General features: G+C 36.4%; 1 protein-coding gene and 1 long non-coding RNA gene across 17 annotated transcripts in view; both read left to right on the top strand.

The window, feature by feature from the left end:
* DMD (dystrophin) overlaps window positions 1-26,370 on the top strand; it is a 1,135,802-nt gene that overhangs the window by 283,540 nt on the left and 825,892 nt on the right. The window lies entirely within an intron of this gene.
* LOC121470894 (uncharacterized) overlaps window positions 1,770-26,370 on the top strand; it is a 69,869-nt gene continuing 45,268 nt past the window's right edge. The window contains exon 1 of the long non-coding RNA XR_005982172.2: window positions 1,770-26,338. This is a non-coding gene — a long non-coding RNA (uncharacterized lncRNA). The remainder of the gene's footprint in view (window positions 26,339-26,370) is intronic.

The raw sequence follows: 26,370 nt of genomic DNA, 5'->3' as shown, positions 1-26,370 counted from the left end.
CATTTACAGAAAATTTAGTGCCTGCGCAAGAGCCTGTTGGAGAAATAAGATAAATAAAAATTTGTTGAGCTTCAGGTTGCCATTAGATTATTAGAGTTCTGCTGAATTTCACCAGAAATAAACTTGTGCTCTGTTCATCTAAGGAACACTTATTTGGAGATTCATGTAAGGGAGGATCATGGTATCACATGTAAGAACACTGATTTCAGGGAAAACAAAAGAGGAATTGTTTGTATAATTTTGAAATTATGTCTGTGCTAAAAATTCTATCAGTTCTTTAAAGTTCACGCATTAAAAATTAGCATGGTAGATGTTAGCTCAGTTCATTAATTAAACATGAAAAATACCTTGTGAGCAGCCTCAGAATTTTTTTCTTTTGAAAAAAAACTCTTGGAAAACCTGATAGACTTAGTAATTTGTGATAAATCTGAAAAAAATTTATTTGTTGGTATTATTTGTTGTTGGTTAGACACCATGATTGATATTTATTCATCCTAACTACCTAATTACTCTGTTTGATGTCTGTTGCCAGCCTTTCTAAGTGCTACAGTAAAAGTGATGAGAAAGAACATCTTCCTAATGTGGGAGCCCAATTATTTGCTGCAGCATGGCAAATAACCAAAACTCTCGTGGATATTTAATAGTTCTTAATTCTGAGTTGCAGCTCTGTGTGATCAACACTACCCTTGGGACACATACTGTTTTAAAATGCCAGGCTTTCTTGTGCCACTTTTTATAATACATCTTACAAGAACACACCAAAGGCTCATCATTTCCATTCTGTATCATTAAAGAAAAAGCTTTTGAAGCCAAATGATGTTTGAACCTGGCATAGAAAACATATTTGCATTGCTAAGTGTTAAGAAATTTTTATTTTTTGTATATCTCCAGAATACATAAGGATGTATCAAGCAACACAGATGCTTAGAATTACTTACATTGATCTGTATCTATAGCATAACCTATTAGTGTTCTATATTCTGCATATTTTCTTATGGTGCAGCAAAACATCAAATTGATATTTAAATATTTATTATGCTTCAATTAAGTTACCTTTGGAAAAAAAATTACGAAAAATGATTTTCACTGTACTGTTTAAGATAATATCAATGGAAATATTGCTATTGATTTTACTTAGAATTTCCTTCTGGAAGTTGTTCTATCTATTAATATATTTTTATAGCTTTTTTTATATGACCAAGTAATTTGTCATGAACAGAACATTACTAAGAACAGAAACAGGCACAGCTAAAAGACAGCAAAGATCCTCATGCATTGAATTTTGCACATAGCATCAATACTTGTTGCAAGCTTTCAGCTTTACTAACCTGTTGACTTTTTATAATTTTTTTAAAAAACAAATTTTTAGCTTAGTCATGGTAAAATACCTAGAAAGTATCTCCCTAAATAATCCATTTATTGTTTAATTTTAATAAATAAATAATTAACATTTATTTTAAAATAATAAATATTTTATTATTATTTAATTTTGCCCAGTGTAGGGGCCTGAGTACTGGAGATAGATATTTTCTGCTATCACTTCTTGTGAGAGCAAGGAGCAGAAGAAAGTGTGTGGTGTCACAATGCAGCATGACAAAACCAAAGAAGTGTTTAAGAGGGAGGATTTATCTTTTTTTCTGGTTCTTGGTAACATGAGAAGCCTGAGCCTCATGACCCACTGTGGCTGTCACACAGCTGGAGATGCTTTGCAAATTGTCAGTACAGAAAAGAATCCTTCACTGAAATCCTGGAGAGGAGAAAAATTGTTTCTGGTCACAAAGATAGACATTTGACATTAACAAAAAAGCAAATCGAAATGTCTCTATATTGGTTCTGGTTGCACTTTAGTGTTTATTTAAATTAATGTTCAGACAGTGAAGATTGTTTTCTGTGTGCCTGAAGGGAAGGGATTTTTCTAATATTTCTCCTCCAGAACATTCTCCCATTACCAGGAGCCTTTACAACTTTGCCTGTTGCAGGTTTTTTTTTTTTTTTTTGTTTTTTTTTTTTCCCAAAAAAGTATCTAAATGATTGCAGTTTAACAAGACAGCTTTTGGAGAGCAGATTAATTTTCACTTTGATGATAAGTGAAACTTCTCCTTCCACCTCATTATCTGCAAATCTTTTGGTGGAGCTGAGGCTGCTGGCTGTGTATCTCAAAAGACCTTTTTCATGCAAGTGAGGCTGGCTTCTGTCTGCTCCCATGACTGTACAAGCACTGACATGTTTCCTCTGCTTTGCCTTAGTGGGCATAAATTCAAAATTAGCTACAGTTTAGGAGCAGCTTCTCCATGGGGAAAATGGGCTCTTTCTCCAGCAGAACTACACCCATCTCCAAGCCTGATCCCATTCCCTAGCTCTGGTGCCACAGACATCCTGCCTATGAGTGCAGCAGCCCTTGGGGGAAATCCCCATTAATCAGAGAGAATTAAATCTTGCACTGCTGCACTAGGGCCACTGAAGATTGTGATGATATTCTCAGTATCTTTTGGTTTTTTGCATGTGCAAAGGTTATGCTACTTCTCCTAATTAAATTTTAAGGCTTAAATTATTTTCCACGAAAATGACTAAATTACTCCCAACACCTGTGAAAGTGTATTATCTGAAACAATCTGCATGACAAAAAGCTTTCACCACTAGAAGTGTCTGAGTGAATACAGACTATATTTTAAAGCCTTCTAGGATGATGTAGTATCGCATCATGAAATCTGAAATTTCTGAGCGAATTAGTAAAGTTAGGAGGACTAAAATACATGCCTTTTTATTATGGTCTTGTTTTTATGGACTCTTGTAGAATAACAAGAGCTTCCCTGAAATGTATCAGATGTGCCAAGTAAGCAAAGTAATCACTACTGCTGGCAATAGAGGGCACTGGACTTTCATTTGTAATATATTTTACTGAGGGAAAAAAATAATCAAGTTATGTTTATTGAGACCTTTCACCTTTTCCTCCTCACATTTGGCCTTGTACCTCCTAGGTTTCTATTCAAACTGTCATCTTTTTTTATTGCAGTTTAAGTAAAATACATTAATCTAAATAAAATTTTTCACTTGAAGTTATTATTGTATATGTATCTTGAGGGAGGAATAGGAACAAGCTAAATATAGTACTACAATATTGGTCTCAGTGGTGCATATGTCAGCTTGTGCATTTGTAAACATTTACAAATTTGCATGATTGTTGCTGGCAGTAGACATCATCATTTCCGTGCTCAGAATTCATTACTATTACATCTAATCATCTTCAGAATCTCCAAAGCAAAACTCTTCATGCAGACAAATAAGACTTTAGTGAATTCACATTATACTTCGAAAGTTCAAAAATAAAACCAGGAGAAAGAAACAATTTTTGAGCTATTGTCTACATTTGTCTGAATGTTATGGAAACTTAGTGATGCTCAAGCAAATAATATTGACCATTCTCCCTATCTGAAAAAGATTAATCACATCTCTCAGGATCAATGAAAGAGTAGAAGAGCAGGTGCAAGCTTGTACATTTAGGATTAGTGGATCTCTCTCCCCTGATCTTTCTGCATCACTTAAACAGATCCAGCATCTGTCCTTGTGTCAGTGCCACATCCTGTTAAACAGTGAAACTGAAAACAAGGGAGCAACTTTTCACCAGCCCAGCTCCTCACCTGCACCAGGACCTACAGTGGGCTCCTGCCCTCCCCTGCTGCTCTGTACCACCCCTAAACCTCCTCTGCCTGAGACAGTGGGTGAAATTTGTGCCTCTCGCACATATATCCTTTTTTTATAGTCTGTCTTTGACATCGGGAGGTTTGGTAATTCCTCCCATGTGTTTAAATACATAAAACATTTTTTTAAAGTATGCCTTAGGGGTAATAAAACTGCCAGGCAACCCAAAATTAAGAAAACTTCAAACCACAAAGTATTTAGTTTTGGGTAGACCACATGAGTGTTACAGATTGCATTTTTGGGTGTTGATGTATCAGTGTTGGTGATAATAAGATTACCCACCCCAGTCCAGTAAGGAGTTGTATTTTTGTGTATTGCTTTTTAAATTATGCTTTGAGGTATCTGTATTGTGTATAAAAACTTTCAGTTCCTTCCCGGGGTCTGCTGATGGATGTGATATTACAACTGGATCAAATGCAACTTCTATTGATGTTAATTTCTTTAAACCATTGCCTATATTTTAGGTTCTACTTGTAATGAAGAAGTAACATTATGAAAGATGATCTTACTAACAAACAATAATCTTATTTTTAAGTGGTTGCAAATAACTGTATTTGCACAGGACCTTTCATATCTGCCTTTTACATAAGAAGTGACTCCATCAGATTTTGGGAATGTTTCTAGACCAACACTTCAAGAATATCTATTGTTTTTATTGCTGCTTTCCTCCATTTTTTTCTCTGATCTTTCATTTGCGAGTTCTGAAGTGAAAAAAAATTGTCACCCTGCACATGATAGCCACAGTTATTTATCAACGGGAGTGGCAAAAATGACATAGACACCCTATTAGGTTTTTGCTTAGATAATTATTAGAGTTATTAAAGTTGTTTTTTTTTTTAATCCTTTTTCCCCCCACTCTGGTACCTTTTTTCCCCTCATGTTTTTGTATCCAAGTCTTATTAAATATTAATGCTCATATCAATGACTTTGCTATAATTCCACATTTTTCAATGATGTACATGACAGGTGTTATTGCACAGGATAGCCATTTTTCTTTTCTATTTGCTTTTCACAGTGTGTTTGATTGATTTGCCAGTTTAAGCCCATCACATTTAAATCCTGCCAATATTAGTGAGAGCATATATTGCAGACTTAAAAATAGGATGCTTTTTGTGTACCTGGTGTTGGTTCTATTGAAACTATGATTTTATGGGAAAAGAATGAAACAAGCAATTTCTTCTGTTCAGTCTGGTACAGCTTTAAATATATATAAAATAAGTTTATAGAAAATATACATACATGTATGTATATATATGTGTGCGTGTGTGTGTGTTTGCTTTATATCCTAAACTATTTGTAACAATAAGATCCTTTACATTAAAAAAAATCCCAACAACCAAACCCTGACATGACTCCCTGAAAATAGTAATAATAAATTGTAATAAGTTTCAATTCCACTCGGAATTCTGTTGAAAGCTATAAATATTGACCTTATAGACAAGCATTATAGGTAATCATTGTTCTAAAATACATATTAAATGAGACTGTTATCTTTTTTTGTTTTGGTTTGGTTTTTTTTGCCTATTATTTGGCTGCAGGATGAAACAATCTATGAGGCTATGTCTGTGCATGAAACAAGCTATGAATGTTCTGTATATTCTAATACCAGAGTAACTGAGTCCTGAATTGAAAAAAAAATATATATATATATATTATGGCAATTTTCAAATGTGTTGTTTTTTTCTTTTTTTTCTTTTCTCTGTAGTCAACAATCATGTAAAAATTGGCATTTTAAGTCAAGGACTGGTTTTCTTTGGGGGGAAAAGAATCATCTAAAGGCCCATTTGGCATTTTGTACAAGGAACTCAGGCATGAGACATATAATGCAATCAGGTATAAGCAACACAGTTTATCACCACAGGTAGAAACAGGGTTCCATTACAGGATCGTATTCCATTACTGCATGAAACATTAAAAATCCCTACTTAAAAAGATGGAGGGTTATCTTGCCACCCTGATAGCAACGACTCTAAAATACTGAGGAAGTTCAGGCAAAATGCACTGAAAAAATCTCAATCACTTTCTCAGAATTTTTAAGTGCTGTGTTTGCATAAGATACAAAACCTAAAGGGAGCAATTCTTAAGGCGACTGGTCAGAGTGCAGAGAGGGAGGAAAGGGAGGTCTTGATTCAGTTATGGGCAATACACAGGGCTTGTAGATAGCAAGGTTTTCTGTAATTCTGACAAATATGCATTCAAAAGTGGTGTCCTCATAGAACAAATCAAGACAAATTGAATCAAAATTATAATATTTAAGGTCAGAAACAGGAGCTATGCTGAAAAGATGAGGAAGGAAATCAAAAGAAGTGAATACACCTGTCAAGGTCAATTATAATCTCCTTACAGGCTATCACTTATGCTGTTTACCATCTTATCTCATGCTTTTGAATAGTGAAGCAGCATCCAAACAGTTCCTTCTTGTATTTTTGCCTATGGGAAAGAACCCAGTACATATTTCTTTTGACATTTTTTAATCTTTTAATTTTTACTTAAATCAGCAAGGAATTGAGTTTGTCTGTGGAGTCTGTACTGATTATTCAGTTATTCACTCAGGATAAGTTAGTGTTAGTATTCTTACCTGACTATTTCTGTAAGAAATCATAGAATAATTAAGGCTTGAAAAGCCCAGCTTTTGGTCTTTTTGACCACCATGTCAGCTAAACCATAGTACTCAGTGCCACATCCGGCCATTTCCTGAACACTTCCAGGGATGGTGACTTCCCCACCTCATCGGGCAACTTGTTACAATGCTTTACAACTCATTCAATTAAAAAAAAGTTGCAAAGAGCAAAAAGGTCTTCCTTGAGCCTCCTTTTCTCCAGGATGAACACCCACAATTCCCTCAGACCCTTCCTCAGCTCTGTTACCCTTCTCTGGGTCCCAACCTGAATGCCTTTCTTGTAGTGAGGGGTGCAGAACTGGACATGAGACTTGAGAAGTGGCCTCACCAGTGTCAAGTACAGAGGGGTCATCACTGTCCTTGTTTTGCTGGCCACGCTATAATATCAGATATTATTTTAGTATACTATATTAAGAGAGTATATGGTATTATCTCCTACAGTATACCATATGTATATTTACTGCCATATTAAAAAAGTACTATACCATATTAAAAGAGTAAAGTTTAAGTGATGCATCTCCTAGGAGCAGTTAGAACTAAAGAATATGCTCATTAAGTGTGAATTATATAAAAACATGGAAAACAGGAAAAACTGTCTCTAGACAGTTGCAATTAAAGCAATCAGTGAAGCGTTTTTTTCCCTAGGTCACAAGCAGGAACTGTCACGGATCTAGTGATAGCTGGCTGCTAGATGATCAGGTTGTAAAGGGTGTGTGTTGTAGGGCAATAAAACCATGCACCTTTAACTACTTTGCAGAGATGCTGATGGATTAATTGGATAATAACTAATAAAAGCCATCTGGAATTCCTTTATCACATTGAACAACATTCCAGTTTTTGTCATATATCTTGCTACTAATGTCTTAATTATACAGAACATCCATCTTGCCTAAAATGATGACTGCCTTCATCGTCATGGAGCACAAATCACACTGGCATGTTCATGTGCTGACCTGCTACCCACAGCATGTTCAGCCACCAGAGACTGAGCAGTCAGGGGTTCAGGGTCTCCCATGGGCCCAAGACAATGGGATGAGGGTGCTGGTGCGGGTGGTGTTTGGAGAGCTGGTGATCCCAAGGTGGGTCTTACCAAGCCAGACTGGGCTCTGCATATGTTGTGTTTCACTTTGGAGGCTGTCTCCACCTGTGATCTCCTCTCCAAATGATCTGCCACATCCAGTCCTTATTGTGATGATCTCTGCTCTAGGGGTGCCATGGATCTCTCAATCAAATATTTCCTCTTTCATCTTTTTTATATCAAGTTGTCATTGGTTTTCATGAGACAGTGTGTTTCTGAAATAAACAGATCACCTCAAAAGCCAACAGCAGATTTTGTTTTGTCCCTTCCCATCAAGCTCTGGTTTGCATAATTGTCTGGGGCAAAGTGGAGGTGGAAAGGGAAGGCTGTTCATGTTCTCCACAGGAGCATCCATGGAAATTTAGGCAATGGCTTGCTAGTTAACAATTTTTTCCTGTTTTGCTTACTGCCAGGGAACTTAGGAGGACTTCTGCATTAATACCTTTCTTCACACAGTGTGATTCTGAGCATCTCTCTTGATTTCAGGGACACTAGAAGTCACCTCTTATAACAGAAATAATTTTGCAGTAAACAATGGATCAGGAGAGACTTAACTATAAACTTTAAGCCATCGATTGTTTTGTACTCTGTGATTTCAACCTTATATCCAGAAGAGGATACTAATATTGATAATACTTTAAACTACTTTGTCTATTTCTCTTTCTGCCAGAAATGGTTCAAATTACTAGACATGTGAGTCCATCTGATATAATGGAGAAAAATCAGTATAGTTTTCAAAGAAGTCAGGCCTCATAGTTGCATTGCTTCTTCAAAAGAATCGGCATGAATACAAAGAAGTGTGCATCTGTAAATATTTTTTTTTCTTTCAAACAAATAAAATGAGAAAGATCTTATGTTTCACAAAGCTGCTATAAGAGAATTAAAAAAAGGACAGAAATGAGGTAATTTTACACAACAGAGGGGAGCTGGCAGTGGGGTTGCATGCAAATTTCTATTGAGCTGATGATTATTAGGTACCGGGATGTGGCAAAATTACTGATAGTTCAAAATCATTCAGGTCACATACAAACAACCAAAAGCTTGAAGAGTGATTTCATTATACTGAATGGCAAGGTGATTGAATGACAGTTGATATTTAATATTTGTTTGCATAAAGAAAAAACACTTTAATAGATAAAGCTTATATTACTTCTTCTGAGACTTCACAACACAGATCTGTTCATAGTGACTCTCATATGTGTCTCCATTGCTTTTTCTTTTTTATTCAGATCACATCAATAAGAAATCTAAGTCCATCCTGAATTTTCTGAACATTAAGGAAGAGAACATTTCTTGTGAAAATTCTAACCATAATTTCATAGAAATTAGGGCATTATTGAGAAGCACCATGTGATTTTGCACTTGTGCTATGCTTGTACTCTTTTCTTAAGGAGAACAGGCTACTATCTGAGTTGTATGAACCTAGAAGAGCCCTTGGTTTGCCCAGAATAGCAATTCTTATTTTACCCTCTTATAATAATTTCATGCTAATTATGCATTAGAATATTCAAGATTTTTTTTTTCCAGGAAATGACAATCACTTCCCATAGTGAGATATTAATGGCACCATATTTAGCATAACATAAAAATGGCCCTCATAGGCACAGAAATAGTAATCCCAAAGCTGGAGGCTCTGTTGAGACTCCATCTGTGACAGAGGAATGAACACACCCACCCAGCACACTTTTAGGCTGTGAGGGAATTCAGTGTGTTAGGAGGGAGGAGAGCCCAGAGGACAGATACATTTATCTCCACAAAATGTCCAGCTACCAGGTAGCTGGGCCAGCAGCTGGTGTGTGGTGATTTATCTCCTTCAACTGGCCCAGCCCCAAAGCCATTTGCACAACACCTCGTTTCTGGCAATCTCCCCGCTCTTTGATGTCCAACCCAATATGTATGAAACCCATTGTCTTCTTCAGAGAAATGGAGGATGGATAAACTGTATAAACTTTGACTAAATATGCCTAAATGCTTGTTAAATATCAATCAGTGGGAAAAAAAAAAAAAAAAAAAAGAGTGGTTCTAGGGAGTAAAGTTAAACCATAAAAGTAGAAATTACTTTCTGCATGAAAATGCACCAAACTATTCTCCTTGAGAATCTGGGATGGTGAAGTTGTCTTTTTGAAATTAGTTTTCACATAAAAATCCCAAGTTGAATATGAAAAGAAAAAAAAAAGTTGACTGTAAGACACTGTGACTGTTACATTTGGTTTGTTGTTACAGTAGATGCTTTTTATTAATATCTCACAAAATAATGGAAATACACTTGAAAACCCACATTTCAGAGCCTTAAGCTATATTGTGACCTTCTATACCACACAAAGCCACTCAGTTAGTTTTCCCCATTATCCAAAGGGAGGAAACTGGTGTTGAAATACTTTATGTTCTTATAGTTCATTGAAGAGGTATTCAGTTTCTGGATTGGCAAGAAACATACGTGTAGAAGGTCAAGCAGATTACAAATATCTTTTAAATCTTATGTTTTCCAGTTCTATAAGACTATGAGCAAAGTGACTTAATAGAAAAAAATGTATTCTCTTTATGCTATTCGTTTACCTCTAAAGAAGAAAACCATTTAATAGGTCTCTACCCCCTTTCACTTAGCTGCAATATCCTTTTCAAATTATCTAGGTCACTTAGGCCCACTTATCATTTAGCTATTTTTAGCTTGCTAGTTGTCTCCTACTTATGGAGAATTATTCTATTGGCAATTAAATTTCGTGATACATTTTTTTTCCTTTCTCTCTGTAGATTGTGCATATTTGAGGGAAAGGGCCATATTTACATCAATCTGTAATTTTTCTGGGAATTTTTCTTTAGTGAGGGTTTTTTGTTTGTTTGTTTGTTTGTTTTCTGGAAGACTAATTTGAGACCACAGCATCTGATACGGAAATTAAGCCTGTCTTGGTGTCAAATACGGGTACACAGGTCTCCCCTGGCGAGTGTTTAGACAAATTATGATGAACCTGTGTGTATGTATTTTTCCTTTCTAACAGCATGTCTGCTTTCTGCATGAGTTACAAAGACAGCTCTGCTGTCTCCAAGTGTGGACTTTATAGAATTGATCAGTGGGGCACAATTAAGAAACCTCTGAGCTTGGGTTGGTCCTAGTGAAGATGGAAATCAAAGCTTTATAGATTCTTCACGTGCAATCGAGTCATGAGGCACCATATGGCTCAACACAGCTGTGCCCAAATCTGCACCCCTGGAATATGGCATTTCCTGTCTGTAATACCATTTTCTAGTTGCACAGAGAGAGCCAAACACAAACAGCACTGAGCTTTGGTTATGATTTTGGATATGGTTTTCATGTCTGTGTGAAGCACATGCATAGGGCCCAGTACTGGGTGTGTGACATTGCCTAGGTAGGCAGAAGTGAGCAAGCTGGTCTGCCTCAGATTTCCATACAGAGGAACAGAGGAGTTGGATGAATGTAATGTTTTAGAGGGAATTGGTTATTCTGAAAGCTTATGGTAATTACAGCAATATCAGGAAATTAAAGTAGGAATCTTCTCTTCTGCTGCTAACTGCCAGTGAAGAATGGATTATTATGTAATTATCTAAATGTTTGCATTGCTGATGAATACACTGGTGGCAGAATATGATCTTGTGCATGCCTGAATTTGCCTTTAATTATAAACAGACAGAATGTATGAGCAGTGTAATTTAACATTATTTTCTCTATAAAAATGTTCCATAAATCACCTGGCATCACCTGCCTCATCTAAAGGAAAAAGTGTCACTTGTTACATCTGTTATCTACAAATGATAGTGGGACAATTTGTGAAAGTAATTGAGAATTTAACAATAAGCATATATGAAATTTTATGCCATTTTAAAAGCTATACCATAATCTAAAATCCCACTTAAAACATATAGGAAGAGAAAGGATGTATTGCATAGATGGTTTGCTTTGCAACTGATGCATGGAAGACCTATCTATCTATCTACCTATAGATATAGATACATATAAATATACGTGTGTGTATATATATATGAATTATATATAAACCTCTCAAAATAAGTGGAAATCTGTGAAAAGTAGTCTCTATATTTACTAGTATCTCCCATAATAATGTTAAATAACTTTTTTTCTCCTCTGTAGTATCAATAAATTCTGATGATCGTGGCACAGTTCACATTTTGGAAAAAAAAAAAGAGGATGATTTAGTATTTTGTGATGCTGCAATTTGCTTTTAGGTTGACATATTCTGTTCCAAACAATTTTAAGATGCTTGATATACTTCAAGGTACAAAGCAGCTCATGAATCTTAAAATATAGTGGGTCAATGTTTCAAACAGTTGTTTCATATAACCTTATTATGTCAGTTATAATATGGCAGAGATAAATTTGGAATCTGATACCTGATGAAAAGTAATCCCAACATAGAAATAGTCAGATTTTGTTATCTTATTTTTTGTTAAATATTCATAAATATATTAAATTACTTCAGCCACTGAAAGGAGAAAAAGGAAAATTTTTAGGAGGAAAAGGGAAAAGCCAAGAAGACTATAACCAGATATACCTTGATTTAATACTGGTCCTGCAAGCATGCTTGCTTTGTAAGAGGTCTTTTCAGGTAATAAAAGGCAGGATATGTGTGGTTTAGGATTTTAAAGTGTATTACAATATTTATTTGTATTTTTCCCTTTAATTCCATTAATTAGGTCTCTCAGGTTATATTTTCTCTCACATGTGCAAATGCTTCTCAGTTATATTGATAGTGACTTGCCTATGATGAGCCTGTATGTTGAGACCTGCAGTTCGTTGTGAAACTTATTGAGGAGGTATTCTGAACTTCTCTATGAAGTAACAGTAGTTGCTGAACTTTATTTCTCTTCAGGCTATTCTGCTCATCAGAAAGATGTGAAGAATTGTACTTGAAAGTGTTCAGGAATTGGTACAAAAGAGGAAAGCTTAAGGTGTCTTGACTGTATAGAAATACCTTCTAAAACAACCAAACAAACAAAAATTACAGAGTGAAAATTTCTTGGCATATACGTTAAATATGAAAACATATGTGTGACCATAAACCCTGGTTGAATATTGGAGAAGCTGAGAAGTCTTAGTGATAAATATAATCTCCACATGTGGTTTAATATTGTGTCTGACTCTTTGGTATCTAGTTTATAAAAGATCTCAATGGACTTAACCCTTATTTTCCTTGGACAGAACTTCAGGGGTGACTGAGGCACCAGTAATGCCTCTAGACCTTGTCATGACAGAGCAACAGTGAGGACTGAGACCCCTAGAGAGCCTTAACAGATGTGTTTGGTTCTGGCTTTTTGATTTTTTTTTTCTTTCTTTGAGGAACATGGGATTGGAATGTGAAATTAGCTGTCTCATGCTCAGAGGATGTGAACAAAGTCAGGTGTATTTTTCTGCCAGTTACAGAAGCAGTCAATATTTGGGTCCCAACAGCATTTTAATTAGAACAAAACATGACATATGATCAGAATAAAAAAATGCAGTAGTGAGAAATGATGTGAAGCACTTCAAAAAGAAAAAAAAATTGATGAACAGTCTAGTCTTCTGCAAAATTAGATGTTTCCTAATTATTTGAAGGCTCTGTGTACATTTTTAGTGATTCCTCTCCCTAGCTGCATCAGATCCAATATAAATACAGGTCTTTGGTTGCAAGGTCCTTTTCACCTTCTCACTGCTCTTTCTGGCCTCTTAATAATCATACTGATATAAAGTGAACCTGTTATAAAGTGGTTTTACTAGCAATTTAGTAAATTTATGTTCTCTATCTGTTTTGCCTCTTATGCCAGAAAAGCTCCACACACATTTTTTCAAATCTATTTATCTGTCATACATTAAATTCTTTCTTAAGAACATCTTCCAGTGTTTGGGAATTTGATATTTGCTTGTTTTTTTCTTTAACCATAATTCTTTTCAGGTATGCATTCCAAAGCTTTGGGATATGTTGTTGCTCTTCTTATTTTCACCTTTTGCTCTATTGCATCTTTGTTCACTGTTCTGTCTTTATTAGTACTCAGGTAGTGAACTCTATAGGTCAGCAACCCCCTGGTGGATTTTTATGTTTATCCAGTGCCTATCCCAGTGGGCTTCTGGTTCAAGATTGATTCTTAAGTACTATGGTAATGCAAATTATAATTTTGAATTGGGTATGAGTTGCTAATATTCATATAACTCATATGAGTTATATGACTTGCAGTAGACGTTATAAATATTGACCTTAGTATTTGGCTCAAATTTGTCTCAACTAATATTCTCCTCACTAATCTATGAAAATATGGGTTAGGTGAAGCAAGAATAAGCCCAGTTGAGTGGTAGAGTTAGTCTAGAAAAGATGTTCTGAATGAGTATTTTATGATTTTTTTCCATTATTTTCATCATCATTTTGAACAGTAGAAATAGAGAATACCAATATTAAACGACACCAAATTTATGGATATTGTGGCAACTAGCAATTTGGAATGGAGGATAAGATTTCGAAGGAAATACATTTTCCCCAGTTAAAGCAATGACCAAAAATAAAATAGATTGAATAGAAACAGAAAATAGAAATATAAAATAGAAATAGAGGTACAGTGGGCTTCAAACAGTGGCTGCAGCTGCTCCCAGGACCTCTTGAGGAATGGCTGTGTGCCTGTGTCCCTGTCATAAGATGGGAGAGGATGGTGGAAAATAAACATCCTGGATTGTCTTGGAGGGCTGTACCAGCTCCTCCCAATGAGCTGTGGCATTCCTGATGAGAGGGAAGCTGTGCCAGACACACAACAAGAAGAAATGCAAGGCCGGGATGGGAATGGGGAACTGTGTTTTGTGTAAGTATCAATGGTATCAGTGTTGATCCTCAACATATAATGTTAATTTCTACATGTTTATAGATAGTGTTCAGTCAATGTGAATAAAATCAGGCTGCAAATACATGGCTAGTCACTTCCCTCCTATTTTTTAATTTGTGACAATCATTTCCTCCTTGTAATGCCCTTCCAGCCTTGAATGTGGCGTGAAAAATATTCTGTAAATCTGTGTTTGTTCCAATATGCTGTATGTCTTGCTGTGTTTACTCAGTGATAGGATTTCTGTGCTTTCCTGTACATATTTATTTAAAAGGAGATGGCAAAATGTCCAAAATAATTTGCCAAACTTTCCTGGGATATGCATACAGGTGTAATAGGGAAATCATACTTTCTGACGTGGACTGAAAGTGACAGATGAGATGGCACATAAACCACACATTCGTTAGGTTTTATTGTGAGGCATAAGTAAGATTATTATCTCTGGAGAGCCAGTTACAGAGCTGGCATTGTTAAAGCAGCTCATGTACTGTAAGCAAAGCCCCGAAGTGGCCCTGGCAGCCAGAAGGGCCAAGTGTGTCCTGGGGGCATCAGGCCCAGCACTGACAGCCAGGCAGGGGAAAGGATTGTCCTGCTCTGCTTTGCTCTGGGGGCAGTTTTGGGCATCACAATATAAAAAAGACATTTAGTTATTAGAGGGCATTGAAAAGAGGGAAAATATAGCGAAGGGGTGGAGGGGAAGGCATGTGAGCAGGGGCTGAGGTCCCTTGGTCTGTTCAGCCTGGAGGAGACTGAGGGGAGACCTCACTGCAGTCACAGCTTCCTCGTGAGGGGAGAGGAAGGGCAGGCACTGATCTCTGCTCTGTGGTGACAGTGACAGGACCCAGCCTGGAGTTGTGTCAGGGGAGGTTTGGGGTATCAGGAAAAGGTTCTTCCTCCAGATGATGGTTGGGCATGGAACAGGCTCCCCAGGGTGGTGGTCACAGCACCCTGACAGAGCTCACCAAGTATTTGGACAATGCTCTCAGGCACATGGTGTGACACTTGGGGATGTTGCTGTGCAGGGCCAGGAACTGGATTTGGTGATTCTTGAAGGTCCAGTCCAACTCAGTTTATTCTATGTGATTCTGTGGTTCCCGCTTGAACACGGGGATGGGTTGTATTTTTGTGTTTGGCCAGAGGGTGCTTCGCTGGCAGTTTCCAATGTGGCAGGAGAGTTCTGCCTGCTCAGCATGAAGTAGGGTGCCTCCAGCACAGAATTAGTGGCTGGTTTCCTCTTGGCCTTCTCTCAGGGGTTCTCGGTACATGTGGAAAATAAAGTGTGTGCATGGTGAGTGATGCCTTTTTGGATTTTTTTTATATGTTCAGAAATCTGTTGTCTTGGGAACCAAATTCTTACACATTTTCTTCAGAGAATTGTCCTAATTGAGGAAAGGGCACCCTAAATAAGCCTTGTCCCAACCAGCTGTTTTGGTTAGCTATTTGGAAGGGAAAGGACAGATATATAGAACAGCATATGAAATACTGCTGTGAAAAGTAAGTTACTTGTGTAAAAACTTAGCAACTTCCTGCATCAAAAGAAAAAGTAAATAAAAACATGATTTATCAGTTTGTTTAAACTTCCTACAGGAGAACTCCAGTAAGAGATGATAATTTGAATTTTTTCAGTTCTTTCAGCAAATTAGGTACTATAGGTTTTGCAGCAGAGATTGTTTTATTATTCTACTGCAGAACCCTAAGTGTTTGGTATTTATTGTTTATCTATTCTGACAGGGATGTGTCAAAAATAGGTATATCTCTGTTCAAAATTCTGATTATCTTTTAGACTGCATTTTTCTTGTCAGTGGTGAAAGATATGGGCTGGACCTGGGGTGTCCAGTGCTTCAGTCATACTTACTGTGTATATATTAAAGAGTAAATTTGTAGTTATTTTAAAAGTACCTGGTTTTCTTTCTATTGATTAATGTTGTCTTCATTCTCATTCTCCTGAATTGCAGTTTTCCAGTAGTTTCCATGCTCTGAGACCACTTTGATGTTTACATTAGGGAAAAAAAAACAAAACAACAAAACAGACGGGAGGCTAGAAAAAGGCTTTGTATTCCAGTGTGTTTCTAACCCCTTTCTTCCACCACAAGAAGGTGGTGGGGGAGAATGGAGGTGTCACACTGGTTTCTAATATAGACACCAAAGAGACTAGAAAAGTGGCCATGAAGAAACTGTAGAAGTTGTGTAATTACTTGAAGTAAAAAATCACATTCTCCCCAGATGTGAAGGCTTAACTGTGTTAGTTTTGACTAAAAATCAATGTTGTCACTCATAAACCTGATGACATCTACTTTGTTATGAATGGATGAAATATGTGGATAGAAGTAATGTTACATTTTACAGCAAATGGCCTCCAGTGACAAGTACAACTATTTTGCCTTTATCACAGACATTTGTCTTGCAGGCTAATCTCTCTCATTTTTAAACAGTATTTCCCCATGTCATGTGCATCCTTCAGTCAGCCAGCTGTTCTCCTGCTGTGTCATCCAACAGGACTCTGTGAAAGCTCTGACATTCACATCTTCCTTTGTTTTAGTCCCATGGGGATGGGCAGCTGCCCAGTTTGTCACTGACCATTATTTTTGCTGACAGATCTCCCGTTTCAGCAATTTTGCTTCAGATTAGTTTCTTGCCTAAGTTCAGTTCTATTGCCATGATCTCAGGATGACTTCTGTGAGTGAGTGTGTGGGTATTGTGTTTAGGAGGGGTCTCCAGGGGAAGGTTTTGCTTGGGATGAGTTTTTTCTCTACAGAAGACCGTGTGCAGGGTCCACACTTTCTGTTTCGTTCAAGCATCTTCCACTGCGGATCTGCAAAACAGAATATACACAGGTTTTAGCACATTAAAAAGTTGTGTATTGCTTAGCACACAAGATTAGTTCAGCTAAGCAGAAGCACCACTGGAAAGGTCCCAGAGAGTCTGGCCTGGCCTGGCTGACACATTTAGGGGTGAAAGAGTCCTCCCCAGTGGCTCCCAGGGGTGGCTTCTCGAAGTGGCTGAGTTTCTGTCTTCCCCTGAGCATGGGTGACAGTGACAGCTGGACTTGGCCAGTTCTGACCATCCCTGGCCCGTGCCAGCCTGCCTCCAGCAGGTTTTCTCCTGTCAGATTTTGTACCTTGCTCCGACAGAGGTTTCCCTTTTAAGTCTTTCAGCTACTAAATCCTCTCTGAGCAGAGACTGTCCATCTGTGGTGGGGCTGTGCAGAGCCTTAAGGCAGAGGGGGCACAGAATGGGGGTACAAAAGGGATTAGTTCTCCACTGCTCTTTGGTTTGCTTTTGAGTGATTTCCAGAATCTTCTGTATCGTGACAGGATCCTTCTGAAGCACGGCGATGTCCAGAGACATTGCTGAATGTTGGTATAAAAGGTCTGTGATCTTCTCCTGACCAGTGTGCTTCCCATTCTTATCCATAAGTTTCAGAGTCTAAAGACAGACTTAATGAACATACTGTACATAAAAGATCTTTTTTCTTGGCTCTTACAATAAAAGTTTTTTTCTAAATATGCTGCATGAAATGCTCAGGTCAGTACTTGTGCTTGATTCTGATGAAAAAATATTTGTGCAGCACAACTTGGTCTTGTCCCAAAGAGATCCTGAATACCATTTTCTTGCTTTCATATTTTAATTCAGAACTCCAGGCAGAGTTTGAAGGATGTGAATTTCAGCAATGTAAATATCTATCTATTATTTTTATCTTTTTATTGTCTATAACTTGCTGCTACTCAGAAAGTTGATGTTCTGGTATTTTACTTTTTAATGATTGTTTGAGGTATTTCTCTGTCTGAGAAATGTAAATGCACTGACATGAAATAAATTATTTTTAATTTTTAATTGCATGAGAATCAAAATCACCATGAAATATATCCTGCCATCTTCTCTCTTGTTGTAGGAGAAACTGGAAATAGAACCTAGGGTGATTCTTTGTGATGGAAATGAGTCATATAATGTGAGAAAAAAATTATTTTGTAAAGCCAGTATAGTTATGGGTTATTTTCATACAGCATTGCAACATATAATTGTACAGAAGGTACCAGCAAAATATCTCAATTTGTTGGGTTTTGTCTTATGGTAATGTTATTTCATTCTGCAGATATTCCAAGGTAAATGAGTAGGCAAAAGCTGCTTTATGAGATTGATTCCCACTCTGTCTTCGTAATAGTTAGTTTTAGTGAGTGTTGTTTTCATACTGGCTTAGAACACTTTCTCATTTAAATATTTGCATTAAAAGCGTCACCTATTCATTTTTTTAAATCATAGGTATCTTTGATATAACATTTAAATTGTGACTAACATTTTTTATTTACACCTAATGTTACTTTGGAATTGTTTAAATCAGTATTTTAAATTGAACAAGGCCCTAGAGCCACTCTGGAGGGCTGTGTCATTAACCTATAATTGTATATTGCATGAAGTACTTTGTTTTCATTACTTTGTAAAAAGAAGTAATGACCTTGCAATTGACTCTTCTATTTAACATTTTCATCTGAGCTTTAACACCATTAGAAGTAACTGCTTGCATTGACCAGAGAAGGAGCCAAAGAAGCCACGTACTGCAGTCAACCTAATTCAGTTTCAGGCTAACAAAGTTAATATTAATTGGTGATTTACCAAGTCAAGGGCCTCAGTTAAATAAAAGTCAAGAATTTCAAACTGCTTTTTCTTTTTGTCAATTGCCAGCCCTGAGTTTTAAAATACACTGTGCAGAACTTAGTTTTTCCCATCAGGTACCCAACAATTGACTAGCCAGTAGGTCTGTGCTGCCTGATACATTAACCTAAACTGTTTAAGGTGAGTAATGAGTACAGAAAGTTCTTGTTATGAGAAAGACCCATTTCATGCAGAAGTTACCTGGGAAATATACTAAAAATACCATTTTTGTCTGGAGCATATTACTCTCCAGACCAAAACTGTCAGTACTAAATAATCATCAGGCCCTACAGTGTTTACTCACGTTGATAGGCAGCTCTAACAGCCAGGAGTGCCTCCCATTCATCTGTTCCCAGTATCATCAGACACAGGGCAGGCAGAGCAGACTGTCCAAGCTGACTGTCATTTCAAGAAGGCTGGGGCACATAAAAGCAATAAGTAATAATGACCTATCTGGGGGACTGTGTTCCGAAACACATAAAAAATGTGCTTTGCTTAAAACCATGAAACTTGGCAGGTAGGCTTAGGATTTGGAAGGCACAGAACAAAAGCAAATATGGTGCTTTTTGATTGCCCACTGTAGAAAACTGAGCTCTTCAGCAGAAACTTTTGATTCCAATTTTCCACAGGTCCTTAAACATAGTTGGAAGAAAGTTTTAGCAGTGTTATACAGATGGCAAATATCAGCATTTGTTTGGGCTTTTCCCCTTCTTCTAAAAAATAAAGCAGGATCTATTTGTCCTAGTCTCAGTTTCTAGAAAATAAAATGGCTAAAATGGCTTTTTACATCTTATGGTCTTAGGAAGAAGAAAAAAGATTAAAAAATTTGTGGAGATGAGAGGGCAAAGGGGTAGAGGTATTTTTTGTAGACCTTCAAGATTCAGCTTGAATAACTGTTCTACAGATACATCTTCCAGGAAGAACAGCACCTGAAAAATCTATAGATTTATTAGTTATTTTTCTATAGTATATACATGTTTTCATCAAAATGGTCAGGAGATTGAGTACAAGTAAGTCTCAACGCTGATTGTTCATGAAAAATAAGACCAGTAACCACTGTGTCTTACAGTGAAAACCTTTGTAAACACTTGTAGTTTGCTTGCATTAGTGAAGTGAAAGATAATTTTCAGATCTTGACTGGGGAAATCTAAGCCAAGTTGCTTTCCTTTGAGGAGGCTCATGGCGCAGTTTGCTTCCCTAGGTCTGCTCTAGCTTTTCTCAGTCATCTCGAGAAACTTCAGGAAGAGTTTCAGGGCTGTCAGCTGGGCTTGGGTGGGCTCAGGAAGATAAGAGCAAGTACTGACTTCTGCCTTCTGAATTGGTTTAGAAGAGAAAGTACATACAAATTTCTTTGTATCCTTTCAGTAATTTGAAATAGGCTTGTGCCTGTTCAGTGAACTAGAGCGAATTTGGGTCATCAATATTCCAGGTACAAGGAGAGGATACTTCCATTTTGCACATCTTTAGAAACAGCATGTTGCCTTGCTCCCTGTTGTTCATATTTTTAACTGTTAATTAAATTCACTGACATTGCAGCTGTTTAGATTATTAATAGTATCCCTTATATTTGAAAATAATTAGATTGCTAATATTTTTATGATCTCACTAAATACTTTTCAAAATGGACTAAAATATGTTCAGTTTAAATGGCAAGATGGCATAGTCAAGTCATGAATGTTTACTATAATAAAAACATGTCCATTACAGGTAAAATTTGGTTTTAATTTTCAAATAATGTAAAGTGTAAAAGGTTTCAGACTTGGTGATTTTTGTTGTTGATGTTCCATGATTACCAATTCATAGAAATTCCCAAATGTCATTAACAGCCCAAGGGCAGGAGCTTTGAAATCAGTGATCGTACCTAAATACATCACCATGGAATTGAATGGAGGATATATTGAGGAAATGCTGGCCAGCTTAAATATAAGACAATCATACATTTAGTGTTTAGGAATCTCTGTCTTGATCTGACAGATGATGAAACTGCTCTTTTGAAAATCTTTTAAAAATATTTGTAGTAGTACTTGCAATTGCATAGTTTCTTTGAAACTTTCTTCTTTGTTTAATTTATTACTTCTGACAAATATTTTTTCTTTTTTTTTTTTTTTTTTTTTGTTTGTTTGTAAGTAGCCTTTTTCTCCAGCACTGTCATTTCCTAATAAACTGCTTCTGTGGTGCTTCAGCCTAATATTTAGGTTATTCCATTTGAGTAGCATAGAAAACTAGTATTGTCATAAGCATTATGCATTAAGCAAATGCATGAGATTGATATAGCTGCTACATGTACACAATTTTCTTTCCTGTCTCTTCACGTCTTTCCTAATAATAAATGTAGAAATGCTGTTACTAGTCTGCTAATCTTGCACAGAATGCTTATAAAAAGATTTTAAAAATAACTTAGTAATTTAATACATTCATTCAAGCTTGAAAAATTGAATTTTGCTGTTCTAGATAAATTCTAATATTTGGCAAAGGCCAGATTTTGGAATCAATTAATATCGAAATTATATAACTTTTTTTTGGGAGAAGCAGTAGATATTTGTATGTAATTAGAGAGATGAGAGCACTCATACCTGTTTCATTTCACAAGGCTGACTCTTGTGATTCTTGCAATACTTGAAACAAGGTTGTATCAGTCTGGCCAGCAAGATCCCTTTAAAGCAAGACATCATCAGGATGCTGATGCTACTTTTAGGGAGAGTTCTGACTCTTCCTCCAGCAATTACACTGAGGCAAACGAGTGCAGTGCTCTCTGTTATTGGGGTATTGTGTTTCTCATCTCTTTACACAGTACTTTACTTTTACACAGTACTTTACTTTTACACAGTACTTTAAGACAAACTGACCTGAGTGCAAGTTCCTGTGCAGACTCACAGCTCTAAAAACACAAGAGGAATTGTTTGTACTGACAGCTGAACATCTGTAGATTGTGTGCTGGGAAACAATGGGGCTTTATCATGATACTATTTCTTTATTGCTGTTTTGCACAGCGCCTCACCTTTGCAACTCAATAAATGCTCCTAAGATTAAACTAAGAAAAGTTAGGCTGAAGCTAATAGTGGAATAAAACACTCAGCTTGGGAGGAAAAGCTTGGCATGTTATTCCAAGATGCTCATTTCTTTTACTAACTTAATGTGAATAGCAATGAGCTTTGTGTTAGTATTCAAATACAGATGCTTTACTTGCAGTTACTGTTGGAAAATATCCAAAGGAGAAATCATAATGCAGGGGAAAAAAAAAGAAATTTCATGAGCTGACCATAATGACTATAGATAACTTTATATAATGAAGTTTCAATATATAGAACTAACAGCATTATATAAATGAGCATCATCTGATGTAACAGCCATAAACTCTGCACAAGAAGTTATAGAGTAACTTTTAAAATAATTTAATGAACCTTATGTAAACAAGCTGCAGTGAGCAAGGCCCTAATGGCTCTACAAACATGAGGTTTTGTGTAAAATTCTACAGAACCTGAAACTGGTTTAATGTGTAGATTTAGAGAACTGACTCATGTTTAATCTGAAACTTTAGCTAACACGGTATTTCAGTTACTTTATATGAATCTTACTGTGTTTCTGTAATATGTTGTGATGTTACATAAAAGTAGATAAATATAAAAAATCAAGTTAATTAGTCTTTTGACATAAAGGAAAAAACTCTGTAGTTTACCATACTTGTAGAATTGTATGAATTACCTTTGTAATGAGAAGAACCAACTAATATAAAAATAACTGGTCTCACTTAAGCATGTTTATATGAAAATATTTTTTTGTGTATATACACTGATTCAGAAAGAACTGAGAAAGATAAAAATCTTGATTCTGGAGAGTCACAGGCAGTCTTCTTTAAATAAATGTATTTTAATATTTTAACAGACTTCTTTAATGAAGGAAGATATACCTGTAATTTAATGTCCTTGCTCCTCTGCATATTAATTCTTTCAGATTCTAGTTCACTATAGAGAGTTACAGAATTTGCGGTGCTAAAAATCCAATTTGTTGCACTTTACTTAGGAAGGTCAAGCACCCCTACCACCAAAACACAAATAAGAAACTCATCTTTCTATATCTCCTACAACTATATGCTATAATACCAGTTTATCACTTGTATTGTTTATAACAAAAAAGAATTTTGTTTTCTTAGCTGTAACACGTGCACAAACTGTATTAAACTGTTTTTTAATTTCTGATTTTATTCTTGTCTGTTTTATTTTTGGGGGCTGTTTTTGTAGAATTTAAGAATCAGAGTTGCTTGTATAATCTTAATTTTGTCTTCCCTATGCTTGGGAAGATGTTATAACTGTGCACAATGGCACAGGTTTTAATCAGAGAGTCACTTACTGGCTTTTTTCTCCCCCTTGGAGTCAATCTTCATTCCATGCATGAAAGGGGTAAAGCTTACTTGATGATTTCTGACTTCATTATTTTCATATTCACTATTCTGTGTGTAGCCATAGGCTTTATTTACAGCATCCTAATCAAAGCATGCTCTGATGACAAAATTTTTAATTTCCCTTTTCACTTTCTATGGGTTTTACCACTTTGTATTTGAGTAGTTCCCAAATATTATTAATCATCTTTACAGTCCCCAGTTTCCATTGTGGAAGTAGTATTTCTGGTGAGAAACTGAAGTACTAAAAAGCAAACACAAAATGTGTTTGCTGATTCTGGGTAGCTGTCATGCATTGTTCCTGATAGCTCAGAGGATTTTTTATGACACAGCATTTTATCTGTTCCAGACAGAAATCGTCTTTGATTCTAACAGAAGCAATGAGTTTTCAACACTTTTTCAAATTCAGTACCCAGAAGATCAAGAGTACATAGTAGTAATCCTCAGGGGGCTGGTTTAAATGATATAATGTGCAGGAAGTGAAGAGATAGAAGCCAGACCCTCATGGCAGCATGGTAGCTGTAGAATTATTGTTTCATTTCACATTTGCCACATGGTTTCCACTCTCAGCAATAGTTCAGGCGAGGGCACTATGGAAAACAGCTTTGCTCTGTAACCTGAGTTTTGTGTTCAGCTGGATACCAAGAGTTCTATTCTGTTCACTGACTGGGGAAATGGCATGGGGTAAAAAATAAATTCAGTTTAGGGTTGTATCATGATGCATGACTCTTCTGAAAGCTTACAGCATTCTTCACTGAGTGCAGAGTGGGAAAAAAAAATCACACAAACTAGAGAGCTAAAGCCTGAAAAGCCTTACTAAAGTCTCCTCATTTGAAAGTGGGAATAAGAAAGTGGGACTCTGTGTTGAGGGAAAGCACATTTGCAGTAGTTAAGCAGAAAAGTTACATGAGACTGAGGATACTGGAGTGATCTCTGATTGTCTCTACCTATCAGCAATCCCACGGAGACCCATCTTCCAAAGACTCCCTGGTCTACTGACTCTTCTGTTCTCTCCAAAGCAACAGTCAGTTCTTTCCTCTTGTTCTAAATTTCAGCATGTGTTTCACCATGTTCCTCAACCACCTCTTATTTCTCCACTGTCTTTGTCTACTTGCCCAGCTGAAATAGAATGTCCTTCTCAGTTTGGCCTGGGTGTTGGAAGATGGGTGGGAAGCACACTTTCTGCTCACAGCTTTCCACCTAGTTCTTCCTGGCTCAGAGTTGCAGGAAGGACACAAAATGCCAAGAAAAGCTTTGTTAAGCTTATGGAGTCTTGGGCCAATAAGCAATTAGTTTCTTTATGTTGCTGGATGGTAGGGTGTTAGTGAGGTTTTGAGAAGTTTAGCTGTATGTCTTGTCTTGTCTTAAAAATTTGATAACCCTTTAAAATTTATAATTTTGAACCTCTGTTTTGGAAATTCAAACAATTTTCATAGGTATGTGAAAAGCCACATCTGCTTTACAAAGGTGTGCAGCTCCCTCCTGTGTAATCTCCCTGCTCCAGATCACTGAAATAGCAGAGCAGTTTGCCAAACACTTTTTAACACATGCCAGATATTTCTCAAGACCAGCAAAGCTGTTTGGCAGAATAATTACCATTTCATTTTGCCCTGTTCAAACAAAGTCCTATACTGTAAAAAACCCAAACAAATAAAACCATAAAACTTCACACATTCTCCACCTTGGATGACAAAGATAGGGGAAAAAATTATTAGTTGTAGTTAAAGGCAGTTAAAAATGAGTTAAGATGTAAAATGTCAAAAAAAATCTTTAAAAAATAACCATTTTTCTCTCTATATAGTACTAATGAGGTTTTTATCTAAGATTATGTTAACCATATATGGTGTAATAACACATAGGATACTGAGGCATTGCATGATATCGAAGATTTTCTATTAGTAAAATATGTACTTTCCTCCTTGGAAAAAAAACAAACAAAAACATAGCTTCAGTGGGTGCAGTAGTGTTTCCATGCAGTTTTATACTTGTGCTTCTTGTTGTAACTAATTCTTAAAATAAATTCACCATATCAGAGTGCCTGGAGTTGGTACAGGCTGAAGGGGAAAGTGTGTCCTTATGCATCAAATCCAAGGAGTTCAGGAAATACAAGTAGAAAGTTTGTCATTCTGTTCTGTATTGGTCTCTATACTTCTAATATTGCAGTGAGAATAGTACAATGCAAATGATTTCAGGGGTTTTTTTTTGTTTGTTTGTTTGTTTTTTTGTAAAGGATTTTAAACAAAATTGTAGAATACACTTCAGGACTCCTTTTCTATCCCATTGCACATTGTAGTTAAGGGTGGGAAAGCGTATTGCTCTTTTTTTTTTTTATGCTTCTGTTAAAGCTGTTGATGCCAGTTGTTTTTCCTTAGTTTTTTTGCTTTGCTTTTAGTACATGTAAAACATTTCTTGTATTATTTAAATGTATTTAACTATTCGTTGCTTTAGTATTTAAAAGATTAGTTTTATATCAACCAAAGCACATTTGGATTAAGATTTATCAGGGATTCAGTAAACTTGCACTTTTTCTTTGAATTTATCTACTTTTTATGAGTTAACTGCCTGGGAATTAGAAGAAAAAGATAGAAGACTAGAACACAAACCCTAAAGGTTCACCTGACCTAATAATGTCTAGATTTCAGTTTTATTAAATCTTTATGTTTGGAAATTTCAATTTCAGCTGAACTAGCTTTGCTCTTAACTGCAGCCCTTGTCCTGTAACTATGGAATCCATTTCCAAATTATTGAAAGTTTATCTTTAAAGAGCTAATATGCTCTCTAGGTAGGAAATTACGAAAAAAGGTGAAAACAGTTGAGAGATCCATAGCAACAGATTTTCTCTTGCAGCTGGCCAAAACACAGTCTAACTAATGGTCTGAGAAAAACAGTTTTTCTCTTTTTTTTTTTTTTTTTTTTTTCCCCATGTAGTTCATTGGCAAGCTTCCTGCAGTAGCTGCTTTGACAGATATAAAATTGCCTGTCTTTATTGCATGGTCTGTCCACTGCCAGATTTCCTGGCCATTCTTGTTCCAGTGGATACCATGGTGCTTTACCGAGATGTGGGGATGTAAAATTCAGTGAAGTGTACATACCTGAAGCTAGGTATGAATGTTG

This window comes from Taeniopygia guttata, chromosome 1 (genome assembly GCF_048771995.1).
Source record: "Taeniopygia guttata chromosome 1, bTaeGut7.mat, whole genome shotgun sequence".
Classification (NCBI taxonomy): domain Eukaryota; kingdom Metazoa; phylum Chordata; class Aves; order Passeriformes; family Estrildidae; genus Taeniopygia; species Taeniopygia guttata.
Note: the sequence above shows the minus strand (reverse complement) of the source record. Positions and strands in the feature narration are given on the sequence as shown.